This window comes from Silurus aristotelis (genome assembly GCF_946808225.1).
Source record: "Silurus aristotelis genome assembly, chromosome: 15".
Classification (NCBI taxonomy): Eukaryota; Metazoa; Chordata; class Actinopteri; order Siluriformes; family Siluridae; genus Silurus; species Silurus aristotelis.
The window spans coordinates 241484-258015 of NC_139588.1; the positions used below are offsets into that span (position 1 = coordinate 241484).

Sequence of the window (16532 nt, forward strand, 5' to 3'; positions counted from 1 at the left end):
CATTTAAAAAACTACAACTTTGTGGGTATTCCTCGTTGTGTTGCATACACAAGTATATGTCCTCCTTTCAATGATTTGTAACTACAACAACACGGTGGAGTTGGAGTTTAGACAACATGTGGAGTGCCAAACACTATTATAACAATTCCAAATCTTAATTTACAATGCCTGTTGACACATTTTCCTGAAAATGATATTTTGCTTGGTGTTATTTATAGACCACAAACATACCCTTTGTGTAGTTTTAAAGAAAATATGGGCAGGTTAATAAATCAGCTGCCTTTAATTTCAAATAACATTGTGCTTGTGGGAGACTTTAATAATGATGCATTAAAGTCTAATTCTGTGTGCTCTTTTATGGCAGATAGGGGTTTTATTCAACATGTTACGGAACCTACAACAGAAAAAGGAACATTAATTGATCATGTGTACATAAAATGTATGACAAATTTCTCAGTACACACAGATATTGTGCCAGTGTACTTTAGCACACACGAGGGAATTTTCTGCTCTTTTAAACTTTCAATTCAAATGGTCTCTGATTCTCTGTTGAAAGTCAAATAGTATACTTTACTAGAAAAATGCTAGTATGTTTACTTAAATCTGACTAAAATATTGAGTTTACTAAAATAGTTAATTATTGGTAAAATGTTAAAATAAATATTTGAGATTACAAATAAATATTAAGTAATATTACTCGAAATGTTTGAGACATTTCATTGGGCATGCGCAATGAAGCACAACTCCCCTCCCCCACACTTTGCTGAAGCTCATGGACTGAAGACGGTTTGAGCATCTACTGATTAAGGTATTAATTAAGGCATATTTTTGTTTCCTTGTTTTAGTTATAATCATGATGTTTACTTGAATTAATATTACTTTGCTGAACATGTTAGGAACTTTTAATCTTGTCTTTACATAAACATCTTTTGGACCGTTTGTAGCTTTAAACACCTCGTGTTGGAAACCAACATCTAAAATGTCATTTTGCACTTTAGATCTGTAAATTCGGATTGCTGGTTAATTATTTAGAAATGCTAATGCTAGGAAGAAAAAACATTTGCGAGATGTTGGAAGGAAGGAAGGAAGGAAGGAAGGAAGGAAGGAAGGAAGGAAGGAAGGAAGGAAGGAAGGAAGGAAGGAAGGAAGGAAGGAAGGAAGGAAGGAAGGAAGGAAGGAAGGAAGGAAGGAAGGAAGGAAGGAAGGAAGGAAGGAAGGAAGGAAGGAAGGAAGGAAGGAAGGAAGGAAGGAAGGAAGGAAGGAAGGAAGGAAGGAAGGAAGGAAGGAAGGAAGGAAGGAAGGAAGGAAGGAAGGAAGGAAGGAAGGAAGGAAGGAAGGAAGGAAGGAAGGAAGGAAGGAAGGAAGGAAGGAAGGAAGGAAGGAAGGAAGGAAGGAAGGAAGGAAGGAAGGAAGGAAGGAAGGAAGGAAGGAAGGAAGGAAGGAAGGAAGGAAGGAAGGAAGGAAGGAAGGAAGGAAGGAAGGAAGGAAGGAAGGAAGGAAGGAAGGAAGGAAGGAAGGAAGGAAGGAAGGAAGGGAAAAAACTCCAGAAGAAAAAAAAAACTGTCTTAAACCGAGGGCGCAAGTTTTGACTGAATACACCATCAAACTGTAACCACCGCGCGAAAATACAAAAGTAACGTCTGAATGTCGCCAGCGCGTGCACTGCGCATGCATCTTTTAAAAGACAGCGTTGAAGTGTATTTACTGAATAGTACAGATTCAAGCTGCGTGTTTTAGTTTTAAAGAAATAGTTCACCAAACATTTTTCCCATGACTTTCATGATAATTTGCATGATAATTAGATTTTTTTCAATAGTTAATACCAATAGTATTGTTCATTGTTAAAGTTGTGGATTAATTCAGTTTATTGGTAAAAATGTAATGCTAAATGAGCATGTGAACTTCATTGCAAGTTACTCTCCCTTTACCTTGCCTTTAACTTAAGTAATTCATTTTTTTTTTGCTTTTTAGGTTTCCTGTTGATTGCCTTCTGCCATGCAGTGGAATTGTAAGTTTTGCTTCTTTACATCTGAAACTAGGGCACAACTTCTTAAGCACCATCACATAAACCATACTCGAATCGTTCCAATACCATGCCTCCACTCAGATTGCCTGTGTACTTTTAAGTCATTTAATGCACTGTAAGTACATCTTTCAAAAATCCATCCCCCACAAAGAAGTGTGTTATCAGGGAGGTCTAGTAATGGTGTAGTATGTTACAAATGCCATGTTTGTGATTTAGTGGAGCTATGCAGTGAATCTAATTATTTTGTCCATTTGCATACTCATTTGAGGAATAATGAAAAAGTGCAGTGTCCTTTTAAAGACTGTTCATTAGAGACAAATGTTTATTCCACATTTAACGCCCATAAAAGTGAGGCACATCACCAACACTAATGCCCTGAACATTTGAAGTTGGGAATTGTTTCAAATACTCATTGAAGCTACACAGAAGAAGGTTCAACTCCCCCTGTTGCTGACAGCTCAGACAGTGAAGATGGCAAACTACAAAGCTGCGTAAATGTGGCTGTAGTGATGTTGCTGTCAAGGGAAAGAGGTGCAACAGACAACGTGCAGAAGAAAGGCATAGACAGTTTGAATTAAATTTCTTGCCAAATTTTTCTAATGGGGAAAATGAAGAAAGTCAAGAACGCCCAAGAGTAGAACTTGTAGAAGAAATGAAAAAAAGGACCTGAAACATGAGCCTGATTGGCCAGAAGATGCATTTGCCTTGAGAAGGAAGGAAATCATTTATTCTGAATCTTCTATTTGTGAGATCCTGGAAAAGTGCCCTGCACTATTCACCGAAAGCCATGTATTCTCTTTACAATCTAAACATCTTATTTTATTGTAAATAAATACTTTGTGTTTGTTCTCAGATCTTTGCAGAATTTAATCGCATATCTGGAAAAAATCTGAGATCCGAGTTCTATGAAGCATTGGACAAACACTCTACACGTTTGATTGAAATTTTCAGGAAAAAAGGAGGAAACCAAGGAAGAATGCTTGATGCATTTCTGCATCAAGTTGATTTAAAGGTAAACATTTAATGTAGTTGTCTTTATTGTATAGTCTGTGTATGATCGTTAACAGTGTTGTGCTCGTTACTAAAAAATAGTAACTAGTTACAGTTACTCGTTACTTCATTCAAAAAGTAACTCCGTTACTTTGTTGATTACTTTCACCAACAAGTAACGGGTTACTGTTAAAAGTAACTTTTTAGTAACTTTTTTAAAGAACGTTCTTTAATGTTCCCATTAATGCCCTTTTATGTGTTATGATCTATACAAACACAAAACTGACTTAAACACACAGTCATTTTTAAACACTATTTTATTAAAGTCAGAGCTGCACAAACTGAATATATCACAAGGATTTCTGAAATAAAGAACAAAACAAGCTGAATAATATATTCACAATCAAACACTAAAGTGGCTTCTGCTGTTGTGTTGAGCTCTTAAACATGTTCCTTTCACAGCTGAAGTATGAAAACAGAACACCGGGTTAGCTTCTAGCTTCTAGTTTCGTCAAGGCATGTAGATTCTGAAGGAGCTTTGGCAGATTGTAGTTGCTGTTTATCGCAGTAGATACGAGCTTCGAACCAGAAAGACACAGCTTACATTTGACAGTTTTTGTCTTTATACTCAACTAAAGTGAAATAATGAGCATATTTCCACTTTGAGAAACTCGTCTTGCTCTCGCCTCGACTCGCCATTACTGCCGCACAGACCTGAATAAACAGAGACACGCCCACAGCGCGTCTTCTTCGTGTTTACAGTGGTTTATCCACCAATCCTACAATGCGTCTTCTTGCTGTTTACAGTGGTTTATCCACCAATCCTACAATGCGTCTTCTTGCTGTTTACAGTGGTTTATCCACCAATCCTACAATGCGTCTTCTTGCTGTTTACAGTGGTTTATCCACCAATCCTACAATGCGTCTTCTTCCAGTTTACAGTGGTTTATCCACCAATCCTACAATGCGTCTTCTTGCTGTTTACAGTGGTTTATCCACCAATCCTACAATGCGTCTTCTTGCTGTTTAAAGTGGTTTATCCACCAATCCTACAATGCGTCTTCTTCCTGTTTACAGTGGTTTATCCACCAATCCTACAATGCGTCTTCTTGCTGTTTACAGTGGTTTATCCACCAATCCTACAATGCGTCTTGCTGTTTACAGTGGTTTATCCACCAATCCTACAATGTGTCTTCTTGCTGTTTACAGTGGTTTATCCACCAATCCTACAATGTGTCTTCTTGCTGTTTACAGTGGTTTATCCACCAATCCTACAATGCGTCTTCTTGCTGTTTAGGTGGTTTATCCACCAATCCTACAATGCGTCACTGCGGTAAGCAGGTTAGGCTGTAGTCTACACTTCAGCCCAAATTAATTCATTTAAAAAAGTAACGAGTAACGCACCATACGGTAACGGAGTTACTTTATTTTTAAAAGTAACGCGTTACAGTATTAGTTACTGTCAAAAGTAACACGTTACTGCCCAACACTGATCGTTAACCTCATTTCTCTGTTTTTCATAGTCATCTGATGTAACTTGTGTGCGCACCGCAGTACTTCATGGCGGGAATGATTCTGTGGAATTTTTCAGGACATGCTTTGTAAGTAATGTTGGTGTTTACTTCTTTGTTATTTGTGCTAATGCTAAATTGTGTATTAGGGTCCATTAGAATATAGATCAGATGAAGAGTACACAGTAGTTATTTGTCTCTCGCATCTCAGCGATCACTTTCAATGTCCAGAAATGTAGGGAAGACATTACTAAAATAGTCTGTGTGATCATATTCATTCAAATGTAATTTGATGAAGTGACAGTAATACTAACAGTGGAGGCTAACACAGAAGAGGATAAATTGTTAAATAAAGTTTGTTTTTTTGCAAGCAAAGTATTCCTGTGACTTCAAGATTACATTTGAACAACTATGATCACATGGCCTGTTATAGCAATGTCTTTACCATCTTTCTGGATGTTCAAAGTGAAAATGATGATGTTCAAAACTGGCCAGGGAAGCTCAAGATTTCATAATTGGTATCTTGTGTAAAACAATATAAAGGTAATTAATTCCAAAATGTATGTTTTACAATCAACTTTCCCTTTAAAACAAGATCACAATGCTTCATGTGTATTATTATAAATCATGCATAATTATTATTTAAGCTAATGTTTTGCATACCATATGATACAGTTCTATATATTTGTGATTTTGTGTAAAGTAAGTCTTTCGGTGAATTAACTTGTGACCTTTGCTTGCTGTACGATTCATAAAAAAATAAATAAAAAAAACACAATTACATAAAAATTCCTTTATTTTGGTCTTTGGTTCAAATTCTGGATTTGCTTCAGAACGGATCAGGTGTTAGCTACAGCATATGCTAGCTAGCTACCGAGTTATAGCCCTCGTGTAAATTAAAATTCTTTATTTTGTGGTAAAATGCATTTCACCGCGTATAAAAGCGGGCGTGCACCGAATAATTAATTTTTTTAATTCCTTCCAGTCAAAACAATGTCTGGAAGGTTGGGAGGTCAAAGTGCGCTCGTGCCTGTCTGTGCTGTGACTGATTTAGAATGTGCAGATGTGTATAGGTTCACCTCTAATATTTTTTTATTCAAAATTAAAGTATACGGTATATCAAAATTGCACAAAAAGTTTATGTTTATGTTTATGTTTATGAATGAATTAACGTAGAGCGCGCGCCACACTTGTACACGCTAATACACAAACACACACCATTGGAAGATAGTCAAATATTACAGGGAATTGAGCTTGTTTTCTTTCTTTTCTATTTTCTTTTTTTTTTTTTTTTTTTTTTTTTTTTTTTTTTTTTTTTTTTTTTTTTTTTTTTTTTACTTTTTCAGATCACTGATACTTGCGACTGAGACATTTGAGGTAATTTCCCAATTTAAATCTTCTCAAGGCTCAAATGTCAGTGCTTAAGTTCTGGTCAATTAGTAAAAACTGATCACCTTTTAAGTATAAACATAAAACTTTATCCTGTTTTGAGTAACAGAAATGATATCAAGTTTATTTTATCTGATGTTCAGTATCTTTGATTCTGTTTTAGATTGCAGCTCCTTGGTGATTCCAGCAGACCTCTTCAGGTAAATTATTGTTTCTTCATTTTTGTGTCACTGGTATAAATGGCCAGAGAAGCTGCTTTTGATTTTAAAACATTTATGCCATGATTTGTAACTAATATTTAATTTTTTTTAATTTGCAGACTCTTCTTGGATAAAGACCCCAGCAGATCTCATACAGAGAAATTCATCGTTTTTGTTATACAGTTTTATTGCATTTTATTACTTAGGTTTTAGCTCCATTTACTGTAGTCTAGATTAGTGATTTTAGATTTTTCTGTAGGTAAATTTTAGAATAGTTATTTAGATTAGATTAGTGTAGGTTAGGTTTATTATATATTGTAGGTCATATTACCAGCAGATTGTTTCCATTGTTGTGACTAATTGTTTTCTTTGAGCTGTTTAGAATTTTTTTCAGGTTTCATCCACTTACACCGGAAAGCGAATTTTGAAGTATGTGTCTTAAGAGATTAACCAACCATGGTTAAGGTACTAATGCAACATTTTCAAATTGTGTTAAAAGGGTAACAGAAATATAATTACACTTAACTGAAATAACATTGGAGAAAAAAAATCATGTGTTATCAGAAGGATGATGGAGAAAGACGGATGGATCAACAATCCCCAGCAACACTGAGGACAGTAGTGTTTGCTCCCACATCGAACAGGGACGTGTTCACAGCAAATATATGCCATAAAAAACACCACATAACTGCTATTGTTTACATTGTTCATGATTAACAGTGTAATTGTCTTGGCTGAAAGGTAATACAGTTCTAGTTAATGAGTGAAAACATAGTTCACTCTCAGTTGTTGCATTTGATGCTGTGAGATGCCTATATTAGCCATCAACAACAAGACCTTCTGTTACCACACACCATGGAAACCAACAAGTAAAAGATGATACCCAGTACCTCCCTGCACAGGTATGTGTGTTTTATAATATGTATACACACACACTGAAATATGTGCGAAAACAATGGCCGTTTTTATTTCATGTAATGTTAAACTTCCGTTTTCAGATTAGGGAACAGAGTTTTCAGAGCATGCTGCTAATTTTGCAAGAATTTGATTTTAAGCCTGTGTCAGTGTGCCCAGGGTCATATCTGTCCAAGCATCTCAGTGCCAGGGTGATGTAAGGTCTGACAACTTTTTTCGAAACATATAGTGTACTTGTATAGCACTGCAGTTTTTGGCCTACCAGAGCGAGGGAACTGATTTTACAATGCAGCACCTTGATGGAGTTCTGGAGGAGGAAGATGCATTGTAACTTTTACCAGTTTAACAGACCAGTTAACAGACAGTTTAACAGACATGATTAATAGACTATTGATTGTCTTACGTGTTCATCGTGATGCTGCCTCATATGAGTTAATGCCTGTGTCTTTTCAAACAGAGCAGTCTACTAGCAAAGACTGTAATGCAGTACAGACCAATGTAAAAGCCCAAAACTACTGGTCAGATAGGAGCCCAAATGCTTTCAAAACTAAATAAGGTACGACGTAGAAAAGAAGCCTGTAAAAATGTAACTGAAAGCAAAAAAGCATGCCTTGAACTCAAAAAATGTAAAAAAGGCAATATGCAAAGAAACAGTATGATTCTTGTTTGCAGTTTAGACAAAACAAAATTCAATCTGTGAACAAAAAGTACAAAGAAAATGCTGTATTAAGAAATGACAAAATAGCCAGCCTTAAACAAAAATATAGAAATGTACAATTTCAAGTAAAAATCAACGAATATATGCGCAATAAGTACAGGACAGACGATGTGTTTTAGGAAAAAGAGAAGTCACAGATGGTCAGAAGATACCATACACAAGATCAGTACCAGAACACAAAGAGGGAGTATATGGTGAGGAAGTATAATAAAGATATTTCGTTCCGTAATAAAATGAAACAGTACGTTGTCACAAGGTATAGAACAGACTCTAAGTTCCAGTCTAAAATGAAAGCACATTTTCAGAAGATACACCCAGGACTCAGACTTTAGAGCACATCACATACTTCGCTGTACTCTACAGAAAAGAAAAAAACATGTTAACAATGTTTTGCCGATTATTCACAAGTTGACATGTGCATTTAAAATCAGGCAAAAATACCAAGAGTTCATTTGTGTTAGCCGTTCAGCAGGTCAGCTTGATAATGTGAACAAGCCTGTGGTCAACAACGTGATGCAGGCTGCCATTGGTGCATTCCGTTGTAAAATTCAAGAAGGACCAACCCGTGTCTGCATAGTCTGTAACAGCACCATGTTTCCCAATCAAGTCAAGTCTTGCAACCGAGCAAAGTACGTAAAAAACACATTGTACTTTTATGCTTAACAGGCAGATATATATTAATGCCTGTGATCATTCTTGCTCAGTCCCTTGTTTGGTTCCTGAAGAGAGGCAACAAGAATGGATCTGCCATACTTGACAGTCACTTGAGAGGACAGATGCCTTCAATTGCAGTAGCAAACAAATTAGCACTGGCACCTATCCTCAAAGAACTTTTGGAATTGAGTGTACTGGAATGGCAGCTCATATCCAAATTCTTGCCCTTTGTAAAAATTGTTGCATTGCCCAAAGGGCAAGAGAGAGCTGTTCATGGTGCAGTTGTGTGTGTGCCTTCTGAGGTGGAAGCAATTGTGAACTGTCTGCCAAGACCAAACAATGAATCACAGATACTCCAAGTTAAACTTAAGAGAAATCTTAAGTTCAAAGGCTACCAGCACTTTCACACGGTCAATATGCACAACGTGCTGGCAGCTTTGCATAAACTAAAAGAAATGCATTCTCAATACAAAGATGTATCCATCGATGACGCTGCCCAGTTTGAAAGCCTTGCTGATGACAGAAAGGAAATACAGGAGCCTGAACAGATCAGTGGTGATGAGTTGAATGAGGAACAACATGTCAGCACAGAAGAACAGGATGAACTGAGGCCTGGTCTCACTCTCGACACATGTTTGCAACCACCTGATATTGGGAATGTTGTCATATGGAGACGCAATATTCAGCATTGCCCCTGCCCAAGGAAATAAGCCTGTTGGATTTTCCTCTGTTCTAAAACTGGAGTCAATGGCATTTCTTATGCAATTTCCTACCGGAGAGAACACGATCGATGAGGCGAGAACAGTTGCCATATCGCCGAGCATGTACTTCAATGCTAGGCTCTTTTGTGTGGACATCCGTTTTGCCAGAGACCAGAGCTATCTTCTCTTTGTGCAGTTTGTCACTTAAACGAACCTGGCTAGAAACAGCATGTCTTTTCAGTTGCGAAAAGGCAAACCAGTGACTAGAGATGGACGCAGGAATTTCCAACAAATTGTTACAGAGACGTGACAAGATTTATGCAACCCCTCAGAGGTACGCCGGCATACTGGGAGAAAACGCTAAAAGATCTGCAGGTCATGATCAGGCAGTTAGGCGTGCCCACCTTCTTCTGTACTTTCAGTGCAGCTCATATGCGATGGCCAGAAGTCATAAAGGCTATCAAAGCTCAACAGGGTGAGCTGGTTCAGTTTGAGGATCTAGACTGGACTACAAAATGTGAGATTCTCAGAAGCAACCCTGTCACGGTCATGAGCATGTTAAAAAAAAAAGAGTAGATGCACTACTCAGAGATCTGCTCTTGTCAGACGCTCAACCTATTGGTGAAGTAGTGGACTATTTTTATCGGGTTGATATTCACTTGCTAGCCTGGGTGAAAGATGCGCCTGTGTTTGAGGACGATCCAGATGACACAGTATGTGAATTCATTGACCGGTACATAATGTGCCAAATGCCTGACCCAGTACAGACACTGAACTGCACAAACTTGTGACAGAGGTTCAGATGGACAGCCGAAACCATTCAAAGTCTTGCTAGAAAGGACAAGTGTTATGCAGATTTGGATTTCCCAAACTTCCGATGTCTGACACCTGGATAAAACATCCAAGGCCCCCTTCTCCCAGCGATGAAGAGAAGCAAGATAAGACACAAGGAAAGAAACGAGGAAAGGCAAAACAATTTAACCATGTAAAACAAATGATGAAGAAAGCCAAAGAAAAGCTGAAGCCTGTGTGGGACGTCCTCAATGACCCCAAAAGCTCATCTGAAAACTTGCCAAAGCTACTAGAAAGGTGCAATTTGAGCATGCAACGCTACATGAAGTACGCTGAGGCACTTTCTACTGGCAGTGTGGTTATGTTAAAATGTAGCCCAAAAGAATGTAGGGTCAACGGATACAACCGGGACTTGCTGAGGGCATTGAATGCTAACATGAACATTCAATACATTCTTGATCCGTTCTGCTGTGTCATGCACATCTTGTCCTACATATCCAAGTCTGAACATGAGATGAATGACCTGCTGAAAACTGTGGTAAAAGATGTACATAAAACTAATGTTAGCGAAAAAGATGAAATGAAACAGATAATGCAGTCTTATTCCAAACACAGACAAGTAAGCGCTCAGGAGTCTGTGGCACGCACGTGCAGCTTACCTCTGAAAAAGTGTTCACGTGCTGTCGTGTTCATACAAACTGATGATGCTTTGAAAATGAGTCTTCCCCTTAGTGCATTGCATCACAAAATCCCAGATTCTGAGGACGTGTGGATGTCAGGAATTGTGGAAAAGTACAGAGCAAGGCCTGAAAAACCGGACTTTGAAAAATTGTGTCTTGCCGATTTTGCCTCAAAATATTGCATTGTCTATGGCCGTCAAGCTAAAGGTTAAAAGGTTCACCCCCTGCTGAAAAACAAGGGGTATGTTCAACAAAGAACTGTCGGCAAGCCTGCAATTATTAGTTATGCCCGCTTCTCTAAAGACAAGCAGCCTGAGAAGTATTATGGCAGATTGCTGAAGTTGTATGTTCCTCATTGCTCTAATACACAGCTCAAGCAACCATCTTATCCTACATATGAGCTGTTTTACCACAATGCCCGCATAGATGTCCGACAACCCCGTCTACTTGTGCCAGTGTGCACAGTTGTAGTAGAGAACCAGAAATGGTATGAAAAGCACACTGCTGAGTTGGACAAAGCTTTTGAACTTCTATAGGAGCAGGGGATGTTTGAAAATGCGTGGACAGCGTTCGCCCCTGAAATGGAAGCTGAACGTTTGGAGTGTATCATGGAAAGGATCGATGAAGAGCCCGAACAGGTGAACGAGAAAGACGATGTTCCAGAGTACCAGCTTGTTCGTGAAGATGGTGACGGACTTGTCCTAAAATTCGAGGCACCACAGTTGAGTGTGGATTATGTACAACAGCTATATCGAAGCTTGAACCAGGCACGGTCATCAGTGTTCTACACCGTCCGTCTATGGTGCCTGAAGCGCGTGTGGCGTCAGAATCCTGAGCAGTTTTTATATTCTGTGTCAGGTGGTGTGGGATGTGGAAAATCGCACGTAATTAAGTGCATATTTGCGGAAGCCACCAAGATCCTATGCCAACTCCCATGATTTCAGGAGCAAGGGGACATGTCTTCGCCAACAGTGTTATTGACTGCGTTTACCGGAACTGCAGCTTTTAATATCTCTGGAAAAAACTTTGCACTTCATTTTAAAACTGGCAAGGAAATTAAGCTCACCGTATCAAACACTGGGAAACTCGCTGGATAATGTTAGAGCGGTGTTGTCGAACACAGAGATTCTCATCAAGTGTCCATGGTTTCAAAGGATCTGTTCGCGTACGTCAACTGGATCAGCAGATCAGATCAAAGGCAGCAAAAAACCTTTTAGTGGAATCTCTGTTCTAGCAGTTGGAGATTTTTACCAACTCCCACCTTTAAGTAAATCAAAACCTCTGTGTGTGTGTGTGTAGGAAGGTGGTGTGCTGGACAACTGGAAAGACTATTTTCAAATAGTCAACCTGACATAAATCATGCTTTTGCGAAACTACTGAACAGAATCCGTGTGCAGCCAAAGCACGAGGCTCTCACTAAAGAGGACAGTGCGTTGCTTGCTCCGTGTTTGACAAACCCCGTAGATTGTCCACACAAAACACTGCACATTTTTGCTATCAACAAAAAAGTGCAGAAACACAACACTGCCATTGTAAATGCACTGCATCCTGACATCGTAAATGTGGAAGCTGAAGACTTTAGAAAAGGCCCATGAACAGGAGAGATGAAAAAACAGGGTAAACCTGTAAAAGACACAAATCAGGATTTACCTGACGTCATACAAGTTGCGGCTGGAGTACGTGTAATGCTAATGAGAAATCTGGACGTGGAGGACGGGCTCACTAATGGCAGTTTTGGAAAAATTGCCAAAATTGTCAGTGAAATAAAAGATGACAGTAAAGATAATCAGACTTAAAATGGACAATCCCAATGCTGGTCAGAAACACAGCAAAAGGCTACATTTACATTTGCAGCATTTAGCAGATGCCCTTATCCATAATGTGATTGATCTTGAGTTCCTCCTTATCAAGATCGATGCTCCAATAACAGCGACAGTTGTGACTGTATACCGTCCACCAAATTACAGTTTCTCATTTCTTGCTGTTCGATTTTTATCATGCCCAAACGAAACTTAATTCTTAGAGAGGTTTTCCATACGATCTGCGATGCCCGTAGTGCCTTTCTGAATCACACCGCACACAGCAAATGTTCTTCTTCGGTTTATTGCAGGCAGCAGACACGTATATATACACACATTGGAAAGAAAGCTGACCTAAAGTTGTTTTCTGTTTAGACAAGAGGATATACTACTTGGAGATGTGTGAGCCCAGATAAAGACTCCCTGTTTACCTTACAGACTAACATCGTAAATATCCGATAGACACTGAACAGGCAAAGGAATGTGTGTGAAACAGTGTGAAAACCGTCTTAACACTGACAATGGCCACTTTAAATCATTTATGATTAAGCATCACACACCAAAACATAGGATGTTCTCCCTGGGAACAAAATCGGTGACATAAACTGCAAATGAAAAGATAAAGACAAACAAAAACATACAGATTCTATTTCATTCTGTCTCTACATGCATATAATCCTTCATCATCACCACTCCAATCGAGGCCTTTATGGCCTGTCTTACCATCGTCATCAAACATGGCAACATACAAAGTACAATTCCAACAATCAATACAAAAATCATTCCTAAAACAAAATAGTGTTCAACACTCGTAAACAAACTCTTAATCTTCTTAAAAAGCTTTGTTCAGCAGGTGTTTAACGTTCTTCAAGACATCATGAGACATTTGTTTCTCAGTTTGTTCAATATGTCTAATAGTATTATCAGGTATATGTAACAGTTTCTTCTTACTGAATAATGTATTCAAAGAGAATAAGAAAAATTTAGAGTGTAATTACTATGCACACATAGTTATAGAATTTAGACCTAGAGCAGGTATCAGGGTAAGCTAAACTAAACAGTCAAGTGTGTCAGATCTTCACCCCGGAGGTGGCCCCCTTTCTACTATAAAGAAAGGATCTTTCCGTGGGCTCTCATCTGTTTCAGCCCTGAATACTCACTTAGGCTGGCTTCTTAGGCCAACAGACCAATTAGTGTATAGATTAAGTGGGTGCTGTTTTGATCCTGCTTGCGTGTATCCACTGTGGCTGATAATCAGTCAGAACTCCAGTTCTGGTTACAGCTAGAACAGTCGCTGGACCCAGATACTTCGGCTCACCGACCTTGGTAGGCTTCAGACTTCTTATCAGGACCTGCTGATTAGGCACAAAAGGGTGTGTTGGCTTATCTGTGGGCAGAGGAAGATTTAGTGAGACATCAGCACTGATAGAATTCAATTTCTCGACCAGGGCAGAAACGTAGTCATCCACCATCACTTCCAGGTTACCTAAGAAAGAAATGCCAGTGCGTCCCCTGACCCATGGGGTTGGGAAAGGCCAGCCCATTCGAATTTCAAAAGGTGACAGTTTAGTAGTTGAAGATGGGGTCATTCTCATTTCTGTGAGTACTGCCGGGAGAACAACAGTCCAATTTCGGCCTGTTTCAATGCAGGCTTTAGTAACACGTTCCTTAATGGTTCTGTTTGTTCTCTCTACCACTCCAGCTGACTGTGGGTGATAGGGAATATTAAAAAGCCAATCAATTGCTAAGCTTTTAGCCAAAAGTTTTGTTACCTTTGAAGCAAAAGGTGTCTGTTATCACTTTCAATCATGCTAGGAATACCAAACCTATCGATGATCTCTTTCGTTAATATTTTGACAACCATTTTAGCGTTCTCTATTGCACATGCAAATGCTTCTGCCCACTTGCTGAATCTGTCGACTATAACCAACAGGTATCTCAAATTTCCTACAGGTGGCATATGTGTAAAAATATATGGCCACTTTGGCAGGGAGTTGAACAGCATTTAAAAGGTCGTCTATGAGATTAAAATGTGCTATGGGCTTTCCATCAGCTGTTTTAAAGTCTCTTTGCTTCCATGTTTCTGCAAAATCATGCACTACACCATGAGCATACTTAGACTCAGTGTATATAGTCACTACTTTACCTTCAGACAACTGACATGCTCTTGAAAGTGCGACCAACTCTGCAGCTGTGTGCAGATGTGTATGGTAATGATTTAGCTTCAACTATTACATCAGGTAATCTTACAACCGCATATCCACATAAATACACACCATCAGAAGGTTTTGAACATGAACATCTACATATAAGCAATCCCCCCTATCCAGGGTCGTATCTAAAAGATCAGACCTACAAGAGGTCTCTTGTTCAATGTGTTTAAGGCAATCATGTGGGTCGTCAAAACCATCTAAATCTATAAAATCTAGCAGATCACGCAGCACTACTACAGCTGAATGTGGCTGAGAAGAGGCTTAATGGTGAAGTTTTCTGTCTTCAAGAGTGTGGTTTCATAACCAGATCTACGTTGTGCTGTCATATGTTGTGTGTTGAGGTTGTGTAAAATAGCTGTTAGTTGATGTGAGGTGTTCAGTATCAATGGATGTGACAGCACCGTTTTCTCAGCATCCCGGACCATCATAGCCGCAGCACGCGGGAAACCCTTGTGTTATGTTGTGTAAAGATTTAGAAAGATACACAACAGGGAGATATCTGTCACCGTGTTCCTGGGCCAGAATCTCCACAGCCGTACCACCACGTTCTTCACATAAAGGTGAAAAGGCTTAGTATCATTCTGAAGACCTAAAGCTGGAGCAGACTGTAGACCTTCTTAAGCCCAGTAAACCTGTCAGTCATTTCATGAATCCACAGAATGAGATGTGATGGAGGAGCTTTGTGATCAATAGCACTGCGCAAAACTTTATCATGCTGTGTGCAGTCAGGGATCCATGCTCGCAGTAGTTCATCAGTCCCAAGAAGCTCTGCATCTGTTTCACAGTCTGAGGTCTTGAAAACCTGCTCACAAGCTGTACTCGGTCCTTATGTTAACACTGTGAATGAAAGTGTGTGTGTGACTTTTATTTATATATATTTACATATATATGTATTTATTTAACAACAATAAGATTATTATTATTTCAAATCGAGGAATTTGGAAAACATTTGAATTATTGTTATTCGGTAATAAAGTGCTGAATAAAATATAGGAATTTGTTATTGTTCTCCAGACTTCATTCTAGTGATGCCAAACCCTCTCTGTATTATACAGTGCCTTGCAAAAGTATTGACCCCCCTTGGCGTTTTTCCTATTTTGTTGCCTTACAACTTGGAATTAAAATTTTAATTTTAATTTATTTAACTTGAAATTAAAATTTTTAATTTTTATTTGGATTTCATGTAATGGACATACAAAAAATAGTCCAAATTGGTAAAGTAAAATAAAAAAAATAACTTGTTTCAAAAAAATTCTAAAAAATAAATAACAGAAAAGTGGTGTGTGCATATGTATTCACCCCCTTTGCTATTAAGCCTATAAATAAGATCTGGTGCAACCAATTACCTTCAGAAGTCACGTAATTACTTGAATATAGTCCACCTGTGCAATCTAAGTGTCACATGATCTCAGTATATATATATATATATATATATATATATATATATATATATATATATATATATATATATATATATATATATATATATATATATATATACCTGTATATATACACCTGTATATATACACCTGTTCAGAAAGGCCCCAGAGTCTGCAACACCACTAAGCAAGGGGCACCACCAAGCAAGCGGCACCATGAAGACCAAGGAGCTCGCCAAACAGGTCAGGGACAAAGTTGTGGAGAAGTACAGATCAGGGTTGGGTTATAAAAAAATATCCAAAACTTTGAATATCCCACGGAGCACCATTAAAGCCATTATTAAAAAAATGGAAAGAATATGGCACCACAACAAACCTGGCAAGAGAGGGCCGCCCACCAAAACTCACGGACCAGGCAAGGAAGGCATTAATCAGAGAGGCAACAAAGAGACCAAAGATAACCCTGAAGGAGCTGCAAAGCTCCACAGCAGAGATTAGCGTATCTGTCCATAGGACCACTTTAAGCCGTACACTCCACAGAGCTGGGCTTTATGGAAGAGCGGCC

At 38.7% G+C, this 16532-nt stretch overlaps 1 long non-coding RNA gene across 2 annotated transcripts; it reads left to right on the forward strand.

The window, feature by feature from the left end:
- Positions 1–683: 683 nt before the first annotated feature.
- LOC310738299 lies at positions 684–4581 on the forward strand. Of its 2 annotated transcripts, none has more exons than XR_014537016.1 (4): positions 684–808; positions 1972–2008; positions 2978–3038; positions 4540–4581. It is a non-coding gene; the product is annotated as an uncharacterized lncRNA (long non-coding RNA). The 2 variants fall into 2 exon arrangements; XR_014537017.1 differs by lacking the exon at positions 684–808 and adding an exon at positions 1592–1633.
- The last annotated feature ends 11951 nt before the right edge of the window (positions 4582–16532 follow it).